This window comes from Leptodactylus fuscus, chromosome 6 (assembly GCF_031893055.1).
Source record: "Leptodactylus fuscus isolate aLepFus1 chromosome 6, aLepFus1.hap2, whole genome shotgun sequence".
Lineage (NCBI taxonomy): Eukaryota > Metazoa > Chordata > Amphibia > Anura > Leptodactylidae > Leptodactylus > Leptodactylus fuscus.
In genome coordinates, this window is record NC_134270.1 from 80,701,288 (window position 1) to 80,723,740 (window position 22,453).

At 40.0% G+C, this 22,453-nt stretch overlaps 1 protein-coding gene across 1 annotated transcript in view; it reads left to right on the forward strand.

Annotated features, from left to right (window-relative positions):
• Positions 1-866: 866 nt before the first annotated feature.
• KCNJ14 (potassium inwardly rectifying channel subfamily J member 14) overlaps positions 867-22,453 on the forward strand; it is a 31,157-nt gene continuing 9,570 nt past the window's right edge. Inside the window, exon 1 of the mRNA XM_075280307.1 lies at positions 867-1,581. The gene's annotated coding sequence lies outside the window, so the exon portion shown is untranslated. The remainder of the gene's footprint in view (positions 1,582-22,453) is intronic.

Sequence of the window (22,453 nt, forward strand, 5' to 3'; positions counted from 1 at the left end):
TATTTCTGCACAGTGTATGATACCAGAGGCAGGTAACTCAGTACACCGTGTAATAGCCAGCTCATGAGAGCTAAGCTTTAATGGGGCTGTATTGTGCTGATGGTCCTACTAATTACAATGGGATTTGTGCTTGATACTCTCTGGGCCTCATAAATTTGCTTCATATTGGCCAGTATGCAGCTGTGTCTCTCCACGTTCTGAAGGCAAATGGAAGAGTGACATTGAAGGGACACTGGAGTCAGACTCCCACCAATGGAAAATGTAGTGATATGCAACCAATGTCTGTGATAAAAGAACCTTTTAAGTTATGCAGCATAGTCAGAGCCTGGAATGGAACCTGGAACGGTCTACAGACTTGCAAAGGACTTGACTAAAACCACAACTTTATAGCCAAGAGAACAATACTAGGAACCAAAGTAAAATAACAAAAGTCAAAGGCAAAATTAGGATAACAAAAAAGGAATGAAATGTAGCAGAATTGGATTGAGGAAGATTGGATTGGTAGAATGCAAGGGCTGACACCATTATGGAACACTAGGTGACCTGACAACTTATCATGGGTAGGTAGTCACTGACAATTTACACCTGTTCCATTCTGAAAAGGAAGAGAATGAGGTATGGCGTTAGTATATGTGCTGCTGAAGCGAGCACAAGGTATGATGTTAGGATATGATATGGTGATAAATATGATCCCTTTAACTGAAGAGTGCCAATAGTTTAGAAAAATTCTATTGCAAAACAGTGAAAAACTGAGAAGCAACCAATTATGATTCATAATGAAACCTTTTAATGTGCACACACACCATTGTAAAATCCAATATATAGCACTAAGTATTCCAGTTAGAAGAATCACTGTTCCTGGTTTGCTACTCTGTTTTAATATGTCCATAAAATGTGGGTTAAAAAGGAAGGATACTCTGCAGTTTGCCTGCTCTAGCTATTCAGATCAATATGCACATTGACCTTTCTGTTGAATGTAACAAGCGTCAGTCCATGCACCAACAAATTCATTAATGAGCCCTCAGTAATGCAAGCTAATGTCCGTCTCCATTCCTCTGACTGCTTCCCATATTATCTGTTTGGTATTTGTGACCATGGAGCAACTAAATGAGGACGACTGCAGCCCAACACTTAAAGTTAGCCTATAAGTAGACAGTGGGAAGGACCTCAACTCCAGTCACTTCCAAGCCTGCTTAAGAAAGGCTCATCCTCATAGGGGACAGGGGTGGAGAGGTGATTGGCTGTAGGCCTAGGGCACAACACTGATTGGATCAAAGGATTGAGTCACCTCAGTGGTGATTTAATTTTATTCTCTGAAATTCCCGCATGTGAAGCTGGAGAAGTGAAGCAAAGAGACTGACAGTCCTACAACCGGCTGCCTGACAGGACAAGGAACACTTATTTCATCAAAAATAAGGGGCTTTTTTAAAAATCCGAGGTGGCCAAACAAATGAGGAACTTTCCTAGGCGTTTATCAAGCTGCAGAACATTAGTGAATTAAAGAAATCATCGCAAATTCTGAAGACAGACACTCTTATCAGCATAAGAAGACAATAATGTTGAGATCTCCAGTGATTCCAGGTAACATCCTCAATTCTTTCCAGCACTGACACTGAGATTGTTTAGCATGCAGAATATTTGTGGCTGGTATGGTGATTTTACTGGGCTCAGACAGTCACGCAGAAGCAAGGTAAGGAGAGGCCAGGACACAGGGATTAGAAGAAAGAGAGACAGGCTTAAGTAAAACAGACAAAATCACTTGATCCTTATTGAAGAGGTGAGAATAAAAACACAACAGAGACAGGATGTGAGACATGTAATAACCCTTACATGACTGTGCGATCCCTTTAATAAAAGTCTCAATTTATCTAGGAAAATGTATATATTCAATAGGATGGATTTACACATTTGTGCATTGTTTGTGTCATCGTATTGCACTTTACTTCTTTGGACTGAATATTTATCACCCATATTTCATGATCTCTGTGGATGCGTTCGCCACAAATTTGCCAAAAAAAGTTGGTGACTACTTGTTACTGTAATGTCAGTCTATTTGTTATATTACTACAGTTATAAACATTACTACTGAACAGCCTGCAGGACACTCTGTATATGCCATCCTGATATACTGGAGAGCTAGTAACATTAACCTTATATGTGCCATGAACATTCTTAATGAAGGGGTAACCCGTTTTTAACATTGTAATAGTGGCAAAATTATTCAAAGTGATTTGTATTACACAACAGTGCATCCACTATAGTAGCCAATATGTCACTTCAGACGCCTATATTTCCACATATAGTCTAATATACACAATACGCTGTATCACTACATGATCCATTCCATATATAAAGCATCTTTATAAAGTATGCAGGTTTCCCTAGGGACAAAGAACTTGCAATAAATAGCTGCTAATATCTTGCAAAGAATGGTGTCAGTTTTTAAAATAAAAAACCTTAAATTCCAATTTAAAAGTAAACATTTTAAAACTGAGAAAAATTCTCTATTCTGTGCAACTCGTTGTTATTTGTACATCATGCGTATAACAGACACCACAGCAAACAGTTAACAAGTATGATAATGAAGCTAAATTCTGTCAATGAATTCATGAAATGTTCCAATATGTGATTCTCCAAAATGAATCCATAGCAGGAAATTAATGTCAGTATTTGGGAACATTTCTAATGACAGCGTACAGTACACAAGCAAGTCCGAAGAGATGGTTACTTGTATGATAGGAAAGGCACCAAAGTATAGGGTTTATAACATAATATGTAGTAAAATAAGCATTTTATTATTACTATAGAACTAACATAGTACTTTGCACTTTACAAAAAGAAACCCAACTATTTGACATTTGAGGTCATCTGTATGGCTCTGCCATAGGATCGCTTTATAAAACTTTGTGCTTACTTTGTTCCATACTTAGCAACCCACCTGTAATAGAAATTAATAAATATGTAATGTAAGCCGATGGCTGGTCAGGTAATGGAGGGGGTGTACATCACACCCAGACTACTCAGGTGGGTGAGATGAGAAAACTCCAGGAATGTTTGTTCTCAGCAGACAACGTTCGTCTGCTGAGCATTTTGGTAAATGCTCAGTATCGGGCTGGATTATTCGGAATGACAGGTAGGTTGGTAGTGGGACCTGTCATTCCATCCCCCTCCAGTCCACACTTTGGGGATGATCCGGCAGCAACTCAGCTGCAGAGAGTCTCCTCGTCAAGGATGCTTAAGAAGCCAGCTCCAGCAGCAACACTTTGGCAGAGCTTGGCTGGAGAGCCAACAGAGAGGTCATATTTGTGGAGTTGTGTCCTGAGTGCTTTTGGATTTCTGTTATTCTAGGTGAGGTAACCTATTCTATGTTCAGTTAGAGCCTAGCCGGGCAGGTATTTATTTTTGTATTGTTTTCCTTTTGTTGCTGCACTACCTTTTTGAGTGAAAATAAACTCTACCTTTGTTTTGGACTAAAAGAATCTGGACTTGTGTGTCTATGCCACCCCACCTAGCAACCCCAGACCATGACAGTAGTAATAATGTATTACTGTATGCTTTTACATAGGAATGCACACAAACATTTCCTAATATTGCAGACAAGCCCGCCCTATGGTTTCAATAAACAAAACATAGATTACCAAGAAACTGGGGAGGGGGGTCCAGGTCCATTGATAGCATAGATGTTTAGATGTGCCCATACTCAGAACGTTATCACAAGTACACACCATGCCCCAGGATGGTAAATGACAAAATTCTCTGCTACATCTGGATTTAGAGATGGAAGAGAACTAAGGCCTCATTGTTGACATTTCTCCATACTGTGATTATTCACCGCAAATTTTTTGATGCAGTTCAATAAAAGTGATAAGAAATGTGTTGCATGTTTAATAATCACTGAATGATTTCATGATCATATATGTTTCAATTTTCCTATGAAGGGGTGATGAAAGCATCAAGAGTTCTGTTGGGATTTGAAGGCATTGAAGCCAAAAATTAATACAGTGTAGCCAGAAATAGATGATCAGCATTAAAGGATTTGTCCAGGGAGTGTAAATGAACTTACTTGACTTACTGGACCTGGAGTTTCCAGACCTGGCTCAGACCCTGGTTATGTGATCAGAAGCAACCAAGGTCCCCTGGATTGCTCCGCCTATTCCCTCCTCCCTGGTTTTCACTAGTAGATATGGAGGCCGGCTAAAGTCTGCCGGACCCCACAGGAGAGGTAACTACCAGTGAAAATTAAAGAAGAGGAAGGAGGAGGAGGAGCAATCTGGAGGGCTGAAGCTGGTTCTGATCACATGACCCGGGTCAGAACTAGTTCAAAATCTACAGGTCTAGCTTCAAAACGTTACCGGAAGAGGTAAATTAATTTCTGAGCAACCCTTTTAATAAGTTCCTATAGTCTTTTTTTATTGCAAGTTATTAAGATGATGATTGTTAAGGTTTATGGTTATTATTAATTTGCTATTAGAAATAGCAAAAATTTTAACCACTGACTTCTTATCATTGAATACAGTCAGAATGCCCTGGTTTCTATTTGCCTTAGACTTCAAATAAGGTTGTTGTTTATTTGTTTACCTCTTATATTTTTTGAGTCTTCTTCTGGTTTTGGTTTACCAATACTGTTACGATACATTGCTATGACTTAGAGGAGATTTGTAGAAACTAGTTCAGGCTGCTTCTTTGATTTGACAAAAAGTCTTCTGGGGAATAAAAGGTGAAATCTTATTGGTTTCTGTGGTAAACTATGTGTAAAAAGGCATAAAGTTTGTGTATGGTGCTTCAAGTAAAGGTTGACCTTGGTTAAGTTAAGGAGTGACAAGTTACAAGTAATTCAGTATTCAAGGAGTAAGAATGATGATGTATTCATGGATTTATTTTGACCAATCTATTCACATAAAGAACATTCCAATATAGTTCCACATATGCATTTATTTCTACCCACATTACTTTAAACATCTAGTAGGTCGGCCCATAACTGTACAAGGTTGCCATTGCAATTCTGAACAGGCATAGAGATTATTGCCATTTATTGCTCTTCCTGCCTTCCAGTGTTCAATGAGTGCTGTGTATACAATGTAGAAAGCTTCAACGAAGCCTCCTGCTCCCACCCAGTAGAAGCTGCTGTACCTTAGGCTATATTACTCTTGTAACTGGGACTTCAGTATCAGTCCACAGTTACAGGGACAATTGGCATTATGTTTTTTCCGCAGCATTTTATATTGAGTTTTTACTGTGTTTTTCTCAGCCTTTTTCCTTATCCTATTAAATCTATAGGTCAGTGATGGCGAACCTTTTAGAGAGCGAATGTCTAAACTGCAACCCAAAACTTACTAAATTATTGCAAAGTGCTAACACAGCAATTTAACCTTAATACTGTGCGGATCCACAATTGATGGACAGTCTTGTGAATGAGGCTCTACCAAGCTTTCAATAATACAAACAATTTTGTACTGAAGGGTAATAGTTTGCATTTGGTACTTTTGAACAATTAATGTTCACTAATTACATCGGACAGGATCTGTTTTATAGTGACCATTCAATGTTATTACAGCCTGTAATAGTACCATGTTTGCTATAAAACAGATATTATGTGATAAATAGTGAAGGGGCCCCACACAGTACAATCTGTCACACAGTGGACCCCAAACTGTATCATGTGCACCACAGTGGCTCCCATACAGTATTGGCACTCACAGTACAATGCGCTCCACAGTGGCCCCCAGACAGTATTATGTGCTCGACAGTGAGCCCCCACACAGTATTATATGCTCCACAGTAGGCCCCACCACACAGTTTTATATGTTCCATAGAAGGCCTCCCCATACATAGTATTATATGTACCACAGTAGGCCCCACCACACAATATTATATACTCCACAGTAGCCCCCACAGACAGTATTATATGTACCACAGAAGGCCCCCCACAGTATTATATGTTCCACAGTAGCCGACACACACAGTATTATATGTTCCTCAGTAGGCCCCCCCCACGCAGTATTATATGTACCACAGTATTATATGTACCACAGAAGGCCCCCCACAGTATTATATGTTCCACAGTAGCCGACACACAGTATTATATGTACCACAGAAGGCCCCTGCACATGGTATTATATACTCCACAGTAGCCCCCACAGACAGTATTATATGTACCACAGAAGGTCCCCCCACAGTATTATATACTCCACAGTAGGCCCCCACACACAGTATTATATGTACCACAGTATTATATGTATTATATGTACCACAGTAGGCCCCCACACACACAGTATTATATGCACCACAGTGGGCCACCACCACACAATATTATATTTTTCAAAGTATCCCCCACCACAGAGTATTATATGCTCCACAGTAGCTCCCCCCACAGTATTTTATGCTCCACAGTAGCCCCCCCCCCACAGTATTATACTTACCTGAAGTCCTGAAGAACAGCCTTCTTCTGACTTTAGGCGCTGGTGATTTATGTCATCGTGCCTGCGTCAGGGCAGAGGTCACACTCTGTAGCCAGTGTAGGCTACCATCCTGCAGACCCACCGCCTACACTGACAACTTTCAGCTGTATGTGCATTTGCACATACATCTGAAAGCAGCGATTGCTCACTAATGGGAATCCTGTGGGCTCTGAGTGACACCTCTAGCATGCGTGCCATAGGTTCGCCAACACTGCTATAGGAGAACCACTTGCTATTTTGCAGCTAAAATTACCATGCTGTAAAATTTTTGAACTGCTCTTTTTTTAACTCAGTGTGTGGATGAGATTAACCAAACTCAGATCACTCACTTTGCAGGTACTATAAAATGCAATGTTTATTTCAGACATGCGGTGTCTTAGCCTAACAGCTATTTGTTAACACTGTTCTAAATATTACAAAAAAAATACTGAAATTAAAATTATACAAAAACAAAGCATGTATCACTGAAAGGGAAACAATGTGAATAACTCAATGAAAAAAAAAAACATTTAGCCTTCAGAACCGGGTGACCTAAAAAACAAAAAAAGTGCCTTGTCATTTACAGGGAAAGGGGCCAGTCTTGTGCTGGTTAATGAAAAAAAAAAATCAAATATGTTTATTTCAAACTTATGTTAGAAAGTTCTGAGGGAAGGAAACCCTGAATATGAGAAAGGCCCCACTACGCTGTGATTATGGGGAATCATACAGCCTGCTTCCTGTGGTTTATGACATCCTCAAGGACTGTTTATTATGGTACCATGGAATGCCCTGAGCAGACACTGATGATGCCATAATCTCTATAGCTAACTGCCACCTCTGTAATATGGAGAAAATGTCTTTATACAGATTAGTAGATAGCTCGTTTTACATGGAGAACCACTTTAAAAATATCCACCTTAACACTGTTTGGCATCTGTTTCACATAAAGGGGTTCTCTAGTAATAGGAAAACATGACCGCTTTTTCAGACATAATGTCATATCTGTCCATAGGTTATGTGTGGTATAAAAGCTCAGCCCCATTCACTTTAATGAAGCAGAGCTGCACTACCGCACACAAGCCATTGACAGATGTGGCTTTTTCTGGAATAAAAGTCTTGGTCTTCTAATTCTGGTTCTTCTAAGATATAAATGATGATAGATGAATCTTCTATTCTTCTGTGTTGATATGGAGCATGCATGGGAGACCAAAGCTGAATCAGGACACAGAGAAGCAGGGGATCTATTCCTAGGATCAGTAGATGTTCGGTTGCAATTTATGGAGGGGGGAGGGCCATTGTTTATTTTATGAGGGTTATGGTCCTCGCTCTCGGCATACTACATTACATGTGATAAAGTCGGGTGTGTCTATATTGTCTGTTGTTCATCATCACTATATTACATAATTTCATTGATGTCTAAAACTCTGCTAAAACACATGAATGTGAAAGCTTTCTAGCTTGTGGGTTGCTCATCTGATACCTGTACATATAAGGTATAGGTAATAGGCAGGGGGCTTATGGCTTGTAACATTTCTGCTGACACTATAATGGAGATATTTTATTTGTGATCCATGTTAGAAAATTACTTTTGTGCAATGCCAAATACATCTATCCACTGGAAAAATTCCCATTAAATCAGGTTCTATATGTTCTCCGGAATGCTATAAATTGTACAACTGGAAATAAATTAATAGGTATAAAATAATGAGGAATACAACAGGAGACATTCTGCACACAATAGTCTATAACAGGAACAATCTGCCATAAACTCTCAACGTGCATTGATAAATAAATCTATTTATTTGAAGAAAAAAACAAAAAGGTAAATCTGGAGGGTCACATATGTAGCAGAGATAGCCAGTATGAATAATTGATAAGTAAAATCTGCACCAGTCTCCCTTTGTCACTCTGCTATGGGTCATAGGCTGTAATGGGAGTTAGGGAAATACAGGAAAGAATATCCTAAGGGATATGGAAAATGTAAGTTGAAGCAAAGCATCAATAATGTAGTTGTATATTGGGAATCACAGCATGACCTTTATCACTTCTTCTTATCAGGATGTATATTCCTTGTTCCAGAGTACTTTATCATCACTTTCTGATGTGACGATGTTAAGGCATCCACTGGGCATATGTGCAATGGAAAAAATGTTCCAATAACAAGCTCAGGTTATAGTAATCGAGCCAATTAATTGCCAGAATGACACAAGCTAGATGGCATAGGAAAGAGCTAAGATAAGATGAATTCAGAATGTATCAAATGCATAAATGATAGATAGATAGATAGATAGATAGATAGATAGATAGTCATTTTCATAAAATGCATTTCAAAATACATCTATTTCTGGGACAACCGTCCTATAAACAATAAGGATGTCATTACATCCTCCCAGGAGCTGTCACACAACTTTCAGAATGACAAATTTTCCTAGGCAGGTAAGTGCTATTGCAGCAGGGTGATAACCCCTGTGGGAACTCTAATGGCCACCATATTTGTCCGGCAAGTTAAATGAACAGAAGTGTACAACATAATGGCCTATGTTTTTCAGTGATTTTTAGGAGTAGATAAATCAATGTAGGGGTGGTAAGTACCGTACATTGTTGATGGCTTATCCTAATAATAGGCCATAAATGTTTTCTCTCTAAAATCCCTTTAAACCCATAATCATAATGCAGTGTATTAATATATAATTTGAATATAAGCACAAAGGTTCTTAAAGGGGTTTTCCAGCAGATGCAATGTATGCCCCATCCATTAATTTCTATGGGACTGCCTGAGATAGCTCAGTTCTATTCTGTGGATAAGATGCATTTGTGGGCAAACACTTTTATATAGAATAGTACAGTTAATAAATAGTATAGCTAATAACTGACATGTAATATGATGTTTTTTCCTATAAATAATTTAAGGTGTACCTAGGTGACGTTTCACAGTAAGTTTGTAGATGAGGAATAACAATATTTCTGACCATTATATAACTTGCATATTTTTTTCACCAATATTCCCCTTGGAAAGCTTTATATCTAATTGTCAGTTTTACTTTAGCAAAGCTCCAAACTGGGTGACAACTAGTTAGGTGAAGACAAGGAATCTGAAAATGGCCTTCAATTTATCAATTATCTTGCGTGTATCTTCACAAGACTAGTAAGATCACCAGGCATTTTAAAGATGGGCTAAAAACATGATTAAATATTGCCCCAAACCCCCCAAAACATTGTACACTGCAGTTGTGTGTATTGGTGTGTATTTGATACTACTAAAGGTCTGTAATAGAGATGAGCGAGTACTGTTCAGATCAGCCGATCCTAACAGCACGCACGCATTGAAATGAATGGACATAGCCGGCACGCAGGGGGTTAAGTGGCCGGCTGCCGTCAAAGCGGAAGTACCAGGTGCATCCATTCATTTCTATGGAGCGTGCTGTTCGGATCGGCTGATCCGAACAGTACTCGCTCATCTCTAGTCTGTAACTATATAACTTTTTGCTGGTTTCAGATGCCCATAAGATGACTGCAGTTTAAATTGTACTTGTTTTTTCATTTCTCTAAGGCCTAGTTCACATCTGCATTTGGTATTCCGTTCAGGAAGTCTGCTTGGGTATCCCCCAAACAGAATACCGAATGCATTAAAAAATGGTTAGCAAAGAAACCACACAGACACCATAGGCTATAATGGGGTCCATGGGTTTTTTGCGCAATGACAGCTGGAATCATGAAGAGAGAAAAGTGCTGCTTGCAGCCAAAATGACATGTCTCCTTTATAATAAAAAAACAACATTTTTCTTGCATTCGCCAAATTCTTACATCTGTATCTTTTTCTTATATTTCCATGTATGCATAGGGCATCTTGATTTGCAAGGCCAAGATTACTTTTTAGTTCTACCATTTTGGGAAATGTAGATTGCTTTGATCAAAAACGGTGGTTCAACACTTTTGATTTTCTTTCTTGCTTTGGCATTCACCATAAAGGAAAAAAATGTTAATAAACTTGTAGACTGGTCGTTTTCAAACACAGGGATACCTAACGTGTAAGTGCATGACAGTAGTTTTGTGCTTTTAAATATATTCTATTTTTAGTTTTTTTTTCCTTTTTAATACTGCATTTATTAGATCCCCCAGGGAATGTGATTACTAATACAATGCATTACTATACTAATGCATTGCTAAATACTGGCATAATGCAGTCTGTCATACAATAATAGGTTCTCATGGTTTGCCAGATCTCATTACAGGCGCTGGCAATACACCCCAAAATGGTGGCACACAAGCTCCGGAGCAGCCACTATATTTAAATACCCGACATCCACAGTACTATTACATTGGATATCGTAAAGGGGTTAAAATGGTATAAAAGTATGAATTCACTACAATTTATTGAGTGCGCAATCATTTCTCTTCATGTGCACCATATTTGTCTCTTCAAAAATTTTTATTCTCTATAAATTTTGTATTTTGTGCCAATAGTTGTATTATGGTGAAGCGCGACACTTTTGGTCAGATGGTATTTGAGTCAGAATTCTGAAGCTTCTAGAAACACCCTATATTTATTTAAGCTGGCGTAAAAAAAAGCTCCGAACAATGTATTTGTGATTTTTTTTTAAACCCTACTTGTACCCGAGGATGTTGCAGAGGATATTAAGACCATCATACAAAATGCCACCTCACACTGTAAGTGTCTGTCTTTATCATATAATGATAAAACTCCTACTGCCTGGAGCCACCACTAGTAGGCGCTCAGCGCATATAGAATAGTTATTGATTTAAAGTGGACCTGTAAATATCCCTCTGCTAGGATTCTCCTCCAGTGGTGGCTGCAGGGAAACACTATGTGGGGAATTTATCAGGAGGAGAATTTTTAAAGCTCTGCTGGTGCTTTAATTGCTGTATTTTGTGCTATATTTAATGTTGTGACATTGTGACAACTTTTGCGACTTTTGAAGAAGTCACATTTGATAAATTTGGCTTATGGAAAGGCTAACCATGCTCACTTTCCCACCGAAATTATTAAAGTAGTCAGTGGTATGAAAAGCAAAAGATTGTTGCAAAGATTATGTGCAATATGTTCAAAAGTTAAACTTCTCCTACTATTCTGGAGTGCAGGGCTTGCTAAGTATCCCCCTATGATTATGTGTCAGCAAGTTGGAGAGATAGTTTCATTGCTGGATTCTCTATATCTTAGCACTTGTGCAGTATTGATTTGGCCAAATTCATTTTACTCACATGGCTTTATTCAATGTTTTTTTTCTGACTTCGTTCTTATAATGAAATCAGTATGAAAACACCCCAAAACACAATACCCAGATGATGCTGCAGTTATAAAAAGCACAAGAGGCAAAAAAATACCATGAAATGTTTAAAAAATGGCAAAAAAAACCCTTCCATGTATGTAAAGTTATTCAGAGTAACTTACTAAATAACCTGTAGTGTCTGTTGAACGCCACTCGCCATGTACAGTATATAGTATGTACAGTATATAGTATGTACTTTTAATTGTACCCACATGAGATATCCATTAGGTGTGTGTAATTTGTAATTAACCACTGAACCATCTGCTGGGTTTTTGGGCCCATTTTTATGTCAGAACATGGGCCCACCAGAGTACCAAGTGCAACTCTGGGTTCTACCTGCTACACAACTAAAGATGGCAAACCCAGGCGACTTGATCAGGCCCTGGGTTGTCATAGTAGTACATTGACACCTCCAATAGCACCATGGGAGATGGAGGCCACAACATTAAATAAACCCTTAGATGTTACTGACAGCTGCATCAAAAGAGTTAAAGACCTGCAATCAGACTTATTTCTAGTCGCAGGTGCCATAGCCAGGTTTGGGCAGTAAGTTATACCAGAGAACACCTGTCCATGTTGCCAGCTCTCTTCCACTTCCTGTTGCCCATGTTGCTGTATCTTTGCTATATGCCAATCATGTAGGGTGTAAAAGGGAGTCTACCATTAGCAAAATTGATTGTAAACCGCTTCTATACTGTTGTAGGGGAAGTTAGTCACATAGTCAAAGTGCAATATTGCTGCTGAGAAATTCAATTTTTATGTCCAAATGAGCTGTTTGGTGCACTCAGGGTGTTCTCACCCTACTTTTGGTTACCAGCCAGTAACACCTCCAAAACAGAAAGACTGACATGTCCTATGGGCAGAGATTTATAGCGACCATAAAACAAGATGGGGCTCCAGCAGAATCAAGTGCACCAAACAGCTCATGAAGTATTTTTGTGCTATCTCATTTATAAAATCTAATTACAATGATAGTAATTAAGTCATTGGTAGAAGACAGGTTAAAAGGGGTATTCCCACCTCACATACTCAGCAGTCTTCACTCTTGTAAAATCTTCTTTCTTCCTGGTTTCTTGCATCATTTGGTGGGCGGGGTTTCACAGGCAACCTGCCGTTTAGCTCCGCCCCCAAATTGGCGTGTAGCTCCGCCCACCCACATTGGACTATGAAGTACAGGCAGCAGCAACTCCATTCTGTGTTACATACAGAGACTGCCTGTCTCTGCCATAATGAACAAAATTGAATTAGCTAGCCTGATAACTGGGAGAACAAAAGAAATGAAAGCAGCTCCTCTATCTGAGTGCAGGACCTAGGTCACATGGTGTAGACACAGGATTAGCTAGATACACAGGCTGGCTCCCGTGCACTTAGCTCCTCCTCCCTCCCCCCTGAGAGCAGCAGATACATCATTTGACTCAGGAGCAGCTAGGTCAGGGCTGTGGCCACAAAGAATTGAATAAAGTGAGATAGTGGACAAACAAAGCAGTTTTGCTGAAGCAGTGTATTTAGGAAAAGTCTTACATCCACATTAACCAGCAGTATAGATAGGATCCTTGTGATGGGACAACCCCTTTAATGTGATCATTAATGATGGTCCATATGCAATATGTTAAAGGTGCTGCAAGGGGATGATATCACATGGCCAGTCACAGGGATGATTCTTGTACAATAGCTCTTTATATGGTAGAAGCTGTGCAGAGCATATAACATGGTAGTAGCAGTTCTAAGCATGGAGGGAAATGTGGTGGCAGCAGGGCTGACTGTGCTTGGAGAAATGTAAAGGCAAAAGAACTGAGTGTATATAAGGAGCAAGCTTTATGAAGGGTGGAAATGTGAAAGTAGCAGAGTTCTGTGTGTAGGGTAAGCATGAAGGTAGGAAAATTTTGTTTATAGAAAAGAAAACATGGGGCAGCAGCAGTGTTGTATATGTGTGTATAATGGGGAAAAACATGGGGGCAGCACATCTCTGGTTGTGGAGGTAGAAGAGCTGTGGGAGAACATGGAGGTAGCAAAGCTAGGTGAGTTAGGAACATGCACATAACATAGCTGTGTGTATGTAACAGGCATGTGTGAAGGAAGAATAAGCAGAACAGAGGCATTGTATAGTTGAAAAGCATAACACGGGATGAATATAGCTGACTTTTTTTTTCAGATGGGAATTAAAGTAGTGGGGGTCGGAAAAAAATTCTTGCTTGAAAGGGGTTCCACTTTCAGAAAGTTTAGAATCTACTGGACTAGACAGATCTAGAACTACTGTGTACCAGATTTATCATTCAGGATTAGACACTTCAATAAATCTGTTGGATTTTAAGATAACAATGTTTACACTGTCTTACTTTCAGATATTATCAGTATCTGCCAAGTGCCCCATAGCCAGTGATTTGCTCCTCAGGCTCCAGTGCTTTCTGGTCTACAACTAGAAGTGAGAGCAAGACCTGAGACTGCAAGGAATCAGCTATATAGAGAGCCAGATTTAGCATCTACTAAACCTACTACCTTCAATAAGTGTGTTCACAATGATACTATAAACAACACACAGATGTGAAAGAAAAAAGTAACAAGAAAGTTACATAGCAGTGAAAGGCAAAGAGACAAAGTAACCAATGATAGATGAATAGATGAAGGTTTTTGATAACTGCCTGGACATAAAGAATTCCCAGTCCACCCGACAAATCTATACTAAAAATAACTTTGTCAGTGTTTTGGAAGCATAGTAGCCCAGTGAGGATTCCAGACCATTTCGTGCCATACTGAACAAATTTGTTGTACTATGTAGTCATCCTGTTTGTTTCATAACTTTTACATTTCCTAAAATTCTTCTATCAACTTTGGTTAGCTTTTGTTACTGTCCAAATCCTGCTGCTTTCGTATAAGTCTTGCTATTGTTGTAACTGGCCATCTGAAATGCTTTCGCATAATTATAGAACTGTTGACTTTGCATGTGCATTGTGGTCTTTCTAGTAATAGATTTGGAACATAACAGTTGTGGAAAGCTATGTAGTCATGTGCAAGGCAAAGTAAACTGGCCCCGAGTCTGGGACTAAAGGATTTTGAACCTTTAACAATTACATGTTGTATGCATTGATAGTTAGTCTGCACGCTACTGTCTGGGACTGAGGATTGGAAGATTGATTTCTACAAATTGCATTAGCAGCAAAAACATTTGTGATATTCCATGGTGAAAACTTAGATGACCTCTTTGTGGAACTTGTGTTCAGTAACTCTAAAAAGGTCAAGTAAGGTTTTCCACACTCCTATCCTGTACTGCAATGTTATATCCATTTACTGCAAATTGTTTTATAAGTGCATTTCTTATTTAGATGAAATGCAACATATCATGCAGTGGTAAACTGTTATAGTCAGCCTTAGGGATATCCCTGCTGAATAGTCTGGCACTTAAAGCTTGTGTCCTTCAATAATCTCAATATTAATTGTATAGAAGACATATCTAGACATTATACGTCATGCATATTAGATGGCATTATGTATGAACATGTTATTTGATCATGGTAAATTCTATTGTTTGATTACTTATGGTTGTATATTATGATACTGATAACATAAATTCATCTATGATTATAGATAGTGATCAGACCTGAATGAAGCATTAACAAAGGGGAACATTTTATATTATTTAGTACACTGTCAAAATGATCCCCGACTCTGCCGAAGATTTCACTTAAAATCATTGGAGAGAAAAGTCCTGCATTACAGTCTATGAGGTCCACAGTTTTTGCATGTAGTTTCTTTTTAAGCAGACAGGGTCTCTGTCTTTTGGGTCCCCATGTAGATCTGAAGGTCAGAAACCCAAAAGCTAGTGTGAACCTAGAGTAACTCTGAGTCCACGTTTGCCTACATTTTATCCATGGAAATCACCTAGAACACCAATGCACTGTATTTAAAAATGGTATAAAAACATTGTCAAACACTATTGAATATATGAGTTCTTATTGTTGGGGTCCACTCATTTGGTTGTTTGAGGATCTGCTCTGCAAAAATCAATGTAGAAATTAGAAAACCAAGAATAGGGAACACTTGGACCAATCATGACAGCAGCCTGGTTGTATTTTGGGTGGGACTTACGTTCTGTTGTGTAATCAGGAATTAAAGAGGTGTCTCTTACCAGGTCAAGTCACAAAGCTCACAAGAAGGCTTGGATATGATAGCTGAATAAGAGAATTTCTCATACTGTGTTTTCAGTAGATAACAGCCATTCATATTTGTCATTGCCCCCAATAGAGTCAGCACTGGAATCCAATTATGTTCCATAATGGTAGAGGTCCACAGCTACTGGGCCTCCATCAAAAGATGCAGAATGCGCATCCCACTCCATTCATTGTCATAGAAGTGATACAGATAGCTAACTGCTGTACTTCAGCTATTTCCAGTGCTCCCATTGAAGGTACTGAAGCAGGGAAGCACATTTCCGTCAACTGCTATATTGACAATGTGGTTAACCCCCCCCCCTTCAGTGGTGATCTCAGCAATTGGACTCTCACCAATCTGAAATGTTATGCCCTATCTTACAGATAAAGAGAAATAATTTTAGTGCCATAGTCGTTTACGCATCACAATATAACCCCAAACCTATCAAAGAGACATCAGAACTCAGTATATCACCCCACTCTTGAAGATAGATAGGCAAGGGTCACCTGTATCATGGTGTTTTCCCATTGTGAATCAGGGCCCTATACTTTTTTGAAACTATACTTAGGGCCCGTTCACACGGAGATTATGGGCACGCAATCTGGCACGTATACACATGTCAGAGTTTGCGCGCTGAAATCAGATTCCATTCATTTCAATGTCGGGTTACAGGCGTATCACGCGTGTAATTTTGTGCGCAAAATTACACACATTATACACCCATAACCCGACATTGAAATGAATGGAATCTGATTTCAGCGCACAAACTCTGACACGTGTATACGTGCCAGATTGCGCGTCCGTAATCTCCGTGTGAACGGGCCCTAATGGAGTAAAAAGGGTGTTGCTGTTGCTCCAAAGAGATAACTCTCCCACAGCCCTATGCTTTCCTCCACACCTCTCCTTTCTCAGGATCAGGCAGTATACACCTAATCTTGGAGGAGTATGACTTCTGTTGCATTCACCGCTGCTCATACTCTTCAAGCATGTGTAGTATGTGGAACTGCAACAGAACTCAGGGCCAGGCGATATTAAGTATATACACTGCCTGGCCCTGTCTATCAGAGGAAGGAGGAATGGGCAGAGGGTGCCACAAAGTGACGGAAAGCTAACCTCTTTGGAGCAATGACAAAGCCCTCATCTTCATACTGGCAAAACAATAATGGAGGCACCAACTCACAAGGAGAAAACCACTTGGTTTAGGTGACTGCAAACTATCTAAAGAACTAATTGATATGTTGGAGCCTTATGACAGACTGCCTTTAAACTTCAGAGATGTCAGTAAGTTCAGTGAGACAGGGTTTACACCACATTTCTACTATGCCAGTAAACCAGCTCTTTCAATAGCTCTTTGGTATAATGCCCACAAGCTTGTGCTACACATCACTGCAATTATAAACTACATGCAGTATTTCAATGAAAATGCATCATGTAAACCAAGCCTTACGAAGCGTAAGAAAATGTGAATCAATTTTACCTGATTTGTTGCAAATGAAAATGCCAACAGGTACATCAAAACTGCAACAACAAATGGAGGTGGCCTTAAATACTTTCTCTTATCATTCCAGACTGATTCTTCTCTAGTTTTGTCAGTGCCTTTGTCACTACTGGTTGCATGAGGTTATACCTGCTGCCCAATCAGTTTGCACTGAAAAGTTCCCCCAGGATGGCTCATCCATATGTGCCATTACATGAAGGTTTGCTGTGTTACATGAAGATAGGCAGTATTCGATCAAATACCTCCCTTTGCATAGTTATTGGTGTACTCGGTCGAATACCATGCTGTAAAAATTTGATTCCCCTCCCACCTTCGCTGGCGCTTTTTTTTTTACACCAATAACTGTGCAGGGGAGGTATTCAATTGAAACTACTCGCTCATCTCTAAGGGCTCGTTCACATCTGCGCCCGGTCTCCATTCTGAAGGTTTCCGTTTCCTGCATAAAACAGAGGCAGGAGACGAAAACCTGCAGGACTCTTTCAAACCCATTCATTTGAATGGGCTTGAAAGATGTCCAGCCGTGAGCGCTGGTGAGCGTTTTATGCTCTCCGCCGCGAAACTGTTTTTTAAAAATCGGACACAGAGTCGAATAAGCAGTACTTTGTGTCCGGTTTAAAAAAAAACGGTTTTGCGGCGGAGAGCATAAAACGCTCACCGGTGCTCACGGCCGGACCCGGTCTGACACTAGCAGATGCTAGTGTCAACCTAGTGTAAGGGGGAGTTCACACGGAGTTACGTGCCGCGTGATGTGGCACGTAGACGCCGCGGGACCCTTTGCGGGCCGTACACGCTCCCATTGATTTTAATAGAGCGGGGATCGTATGCGCCGCGCTAGTTTGCGGCCGTGCATTTATACACGGCCGCAAACTAGCGCGGCGCATACGATCCCCGCTCCCATTGAAATCAATGGGAGCGTGTACGGCCCGCAAAGGGTCCCGCGGCATCTACGTGCCACATCACGCGGCACGTAACTCCATGTGAACTCCCCCTAAGGGTGCATGCACACTACGTAACGCCGGGCGTGTATGAGAGCCGTACACACCGGCGTTACAGCAGGGCTGCCGAACACTTCCCATTCACTTCAATGGGAGCGCTCGTAAACGCCGCTGTTACGAGCGCTCCCATTGAAGTGAATGGGAAGTGTTCGGCAGTCTGCCGTAATGCCGGCGTGTACGGCTCTCATACACGCCCGGCGTTACGTAGTGTGCATGCACCCTAAGGCAGACAGGACATGAAGGCTCTACATTCTGTAGTGGAACCAGACAGGCTGCAGCTTGATTGACATTCACCACAGAACAGCATAATTGACAGATCTGCTATTGTGTCCTGTTCCTTTTACAGATTAGAGCAGATTCACACTGAACACACATGACAGAAGTGAAAAAGTCTTGAGATGTTGTGGGGAGTGTTCTGCTGCTTCTGACAGTTTCCAACGTGATTGGTTTGGCAGCTGGTCAGTGATGGTTTGGGGAGGCATATCCTTGGAGAGTCATGTGATAGCCTACAGTAAACTGTTGCTAGGTACAGGGTTGAAATCCTCAGAGCTATTGTCAGACCTTACACTGGTGCAAGACAATACCAGCCCTTACTCTGCAAAAATGCAATAGATAATGCTGCAGAAAAAAACAAAACAAAAAACAATGTGTTTTCGGTGTGTTTTTTTCCACAATATTTTTCTGCTGCATTTCGCCACGTGAGGCTTTAGCCTAAGGATAAGGCACTACATAGCAAGCCACAGCCAAAAAATGCTTTGGAAAAAACTGTGGTGGGAATGCATCATGCTTTTTCCAATGGCACTTTCACAGAAAGTCTGCAGAGGAAAACTTTTCTTTCCTCTGTGGACTCTCTGCTTCAATTATACCTCAAATTGCTAGTGTTTGTGTAGGTATAATTGACATGCTGACATTTACAAAATGTGTGGATGGGATTAGCCAGAATTCCATCCCATGCCCACTTTGCGGTAAAAACACAGCACGGTTTTGGAAATGGCAGCATGTGAATTATACCTTTGAAAACGCCAGTGGTTTCCCCATAGGCATAACTGAAATGGAAAGTCTACAGAGGAAACCTCTGCAAACTTTGTGTCTAAAGCACTGTGGGAAGAAACACTGTGGGAAGAACGCCATGTGGGGCCTTATCCTAAAAGAGTCTTATGGGTGGACTAGAATCAGTATCTAAGTGTCATAGGTTTTCATAGAAACTGCATGACTTCCAAACCACGAATGTCATGGTGAATTCCATCCATACATTGCAGAAAAAATATGCGCAGTGGAAATGCTGCGATTTACAAAACTGTTATATTTTTGTTCATCACAGCATGTTAATTATACCTACGTGGATTCTGAGGTGGATTCAGCGTCAAAATCAGCGCCAAAAAACTCTGTGTGAATGGACCCTAAGGTTGTCAGCTTACAGGGTTAATATTGGCAGCTTTAGTGGTCTTCACCAGGTCCCTAATTGTCATGAAATTGCCATGATGTCAAATTTCATAGTCATGTATCAAATGTCTCCTGAAAGCTCTCAGACCCCTCCCTTGCCAACCCATATCCACAACCCCTTGTTCCTCTCTATGTTGTTCCATTGGCGCTAGATATAATTTTTGTTCTATCTATTGGAACATAAGTGCACATGTATGGCCTTCTTCATACTTTTGGTCCATGTGGTCTATGTATACAACTCACTGCATATGAGCAGTGCATGCTGCAATTGGCACAACTCACTATCCACACAAATTCATACTCTGGAAGCATTCACCACGTCAGTCTCTACTGCGGATAATATGGACTACCTTTATGTCCAACACAACTGGATATAGACAGGCTGAGCACACACATAAAATTGTCTGTTTGTTGTGGAAGCATCTCTGAGCAAGTGTGAATGCTGAGAAGTGTAGTTTCAAAGCAGCGGCAGTGTATTGCTTTTAATACGTTCACACTACGGTTATTACAGTCTGTTGCTCTGTTTCGTCAATGGACATTAATGGCAGTAGAGTAATTGACGCAGATGGAGGCCCATCGACTATAATGTAAAAAACATGACAGATGCTTTTTTCCATCATGATTGTTTACTTTTTTAATGGAAGAAAAATTACTTAATGTACAACGGACATTACCATATATAACAATCCGAGTGTGTTCTGATGGTTCATTCTGACATTTTAAGGGCAAGCTCTGTGCAGATCTGTTAAAATGGAAAGGGAATTATTTAAGCAGGACTTAAGCATTGGAACACACTGGGATTGCACACTTGGTTGTATGAATGAAGCCTTTAAGCAGGAACATCCTAGACATTCTTAGGTCTTCTCAATTATAGACATATAGAAATATATAGAATTGATGTAATTGAAATGGTAGCTTTGGCTTATGCTAGGTTCACACCTACATTTGGCTTTCCGTTCTTCGTGTCCACTTGGGGACCCAAAGAATAGTAACATAATCTGCTTAAAAAGCAGTTACCTGCGGACCCCATAGATTACAATGGGGTCCGCCGGGTTTCTGCCTAAAACATGCAGAGAGAAAAGCCCTGTCTATAGTAGAAAAAAAAGCTTTTAATACTACGGTATATTAATCATATAGATCTGATTCCATTTGTGTGGCAAGAACATTCACTAAAGGGTCATTTGGCAAAATGACCAGAGTTAATTGTTACAAGGAAAATCAGTATGTCTATTACATCAGCATCACCAAATGTGGCATGTGATAGAGACTGCCGAACATTTTCACTGCTGTCAATAACGGAAGCACAGCATAGATATTTTTTCTTGCTGCATCATTGACCTTACATGCAAATTGGATACCTTGCCTGAGATTAGATATGACATTGTCATGAAATTCCGAGTCTGCTGCCACTAAGCTTCACATCTGCTTTATATGGAAACATAAGCAGCTCTTGTTCGGAGAGAGGGAGTACAAGTGTGTGTGTGTGAGGTCTGTAGCTGTCACGAGGGCCAGAGCCACAAGAAGGACTTGACCCACATAGATCAGAGGACACAATGCAATTTTACATAACTATTTGATATCCGTAAATGATCATTCACAGACAATTCAAGATTTGTTTTATGAAAAAGTGATTATCTTAATGGAAACAGACTGAACTTTATAGCAGCATTTCACATTAGTATTATAAGACATGGCAATATTTTTAAAGGAAGTCTATCAGGTCCAAAATGCCTCCCAAACTATTTATGATGCTTTGTAAGGTTTATAACAGAAGCAAAAACATAACTACTAGTCACAAAGTAAGAAAACAATGCAGAGATAATTATTGTCTACAAAAGTACCAGGGTGAGACCCAATTGCCCACAGAGAGCCACAAGTGCTCCAGCTCTCCTAGGAATTGCCACCCAATACCTCTCCGTTACATTTCGCTACACTGAAAACTGGCCATGTGACGTCCGTTTTTTTTTTAACAGATCTCACAGGCAGCATTAATTTCAGTGAATAGCGGCCATTTTCATGACCGTTATTATGATGGTCCATTATCACAGACAGTCAAAATATATGTCATGTCCTATTTTTGGACATTTTCATGGATCCCGCCATATAATGAAATGTAAGGGGGATCCTTGAGAAAGGATGCCCCTTGGGTGAAAGTCAACCATTATAAAATTGATATTTCTCCTGGCCGTTTTGTATCTTGGTCATAGGCATCTAGACTTAGTTCTGATTGACCTCTACCTTAAAAACATGTGCATCCATAAAAAGATGAATATCTCTGCATTGTTTCATTGGTTTGTGACTATAAAGTTATCTTTCTGCTCCTATTAAAGACCCCTATTATTGATTTGAAAGGAAATTGTAGACCTGATGGACTCCTTTCAAGTTATGTTTATGAGTTTAAGTATAGAAACCCTGGAAGTAAATGCACCTTCTGAAGGGCGAGTTATATATGAATACACTTAATTTAGTACATATGTAAGCCATATGTATTTACTTGTTAATTATGTACTCAAAGTCCTAGAAGAGAAACAATCCTATGGATGGTCAAGTGCAATACTGCAGGATGCTCTATATCAGGGGTAGGGAACGTACGGCTCTCCAGCTGTTGCAAAACTACAACTCCCAGCATGCATATTGGCTCTGCTG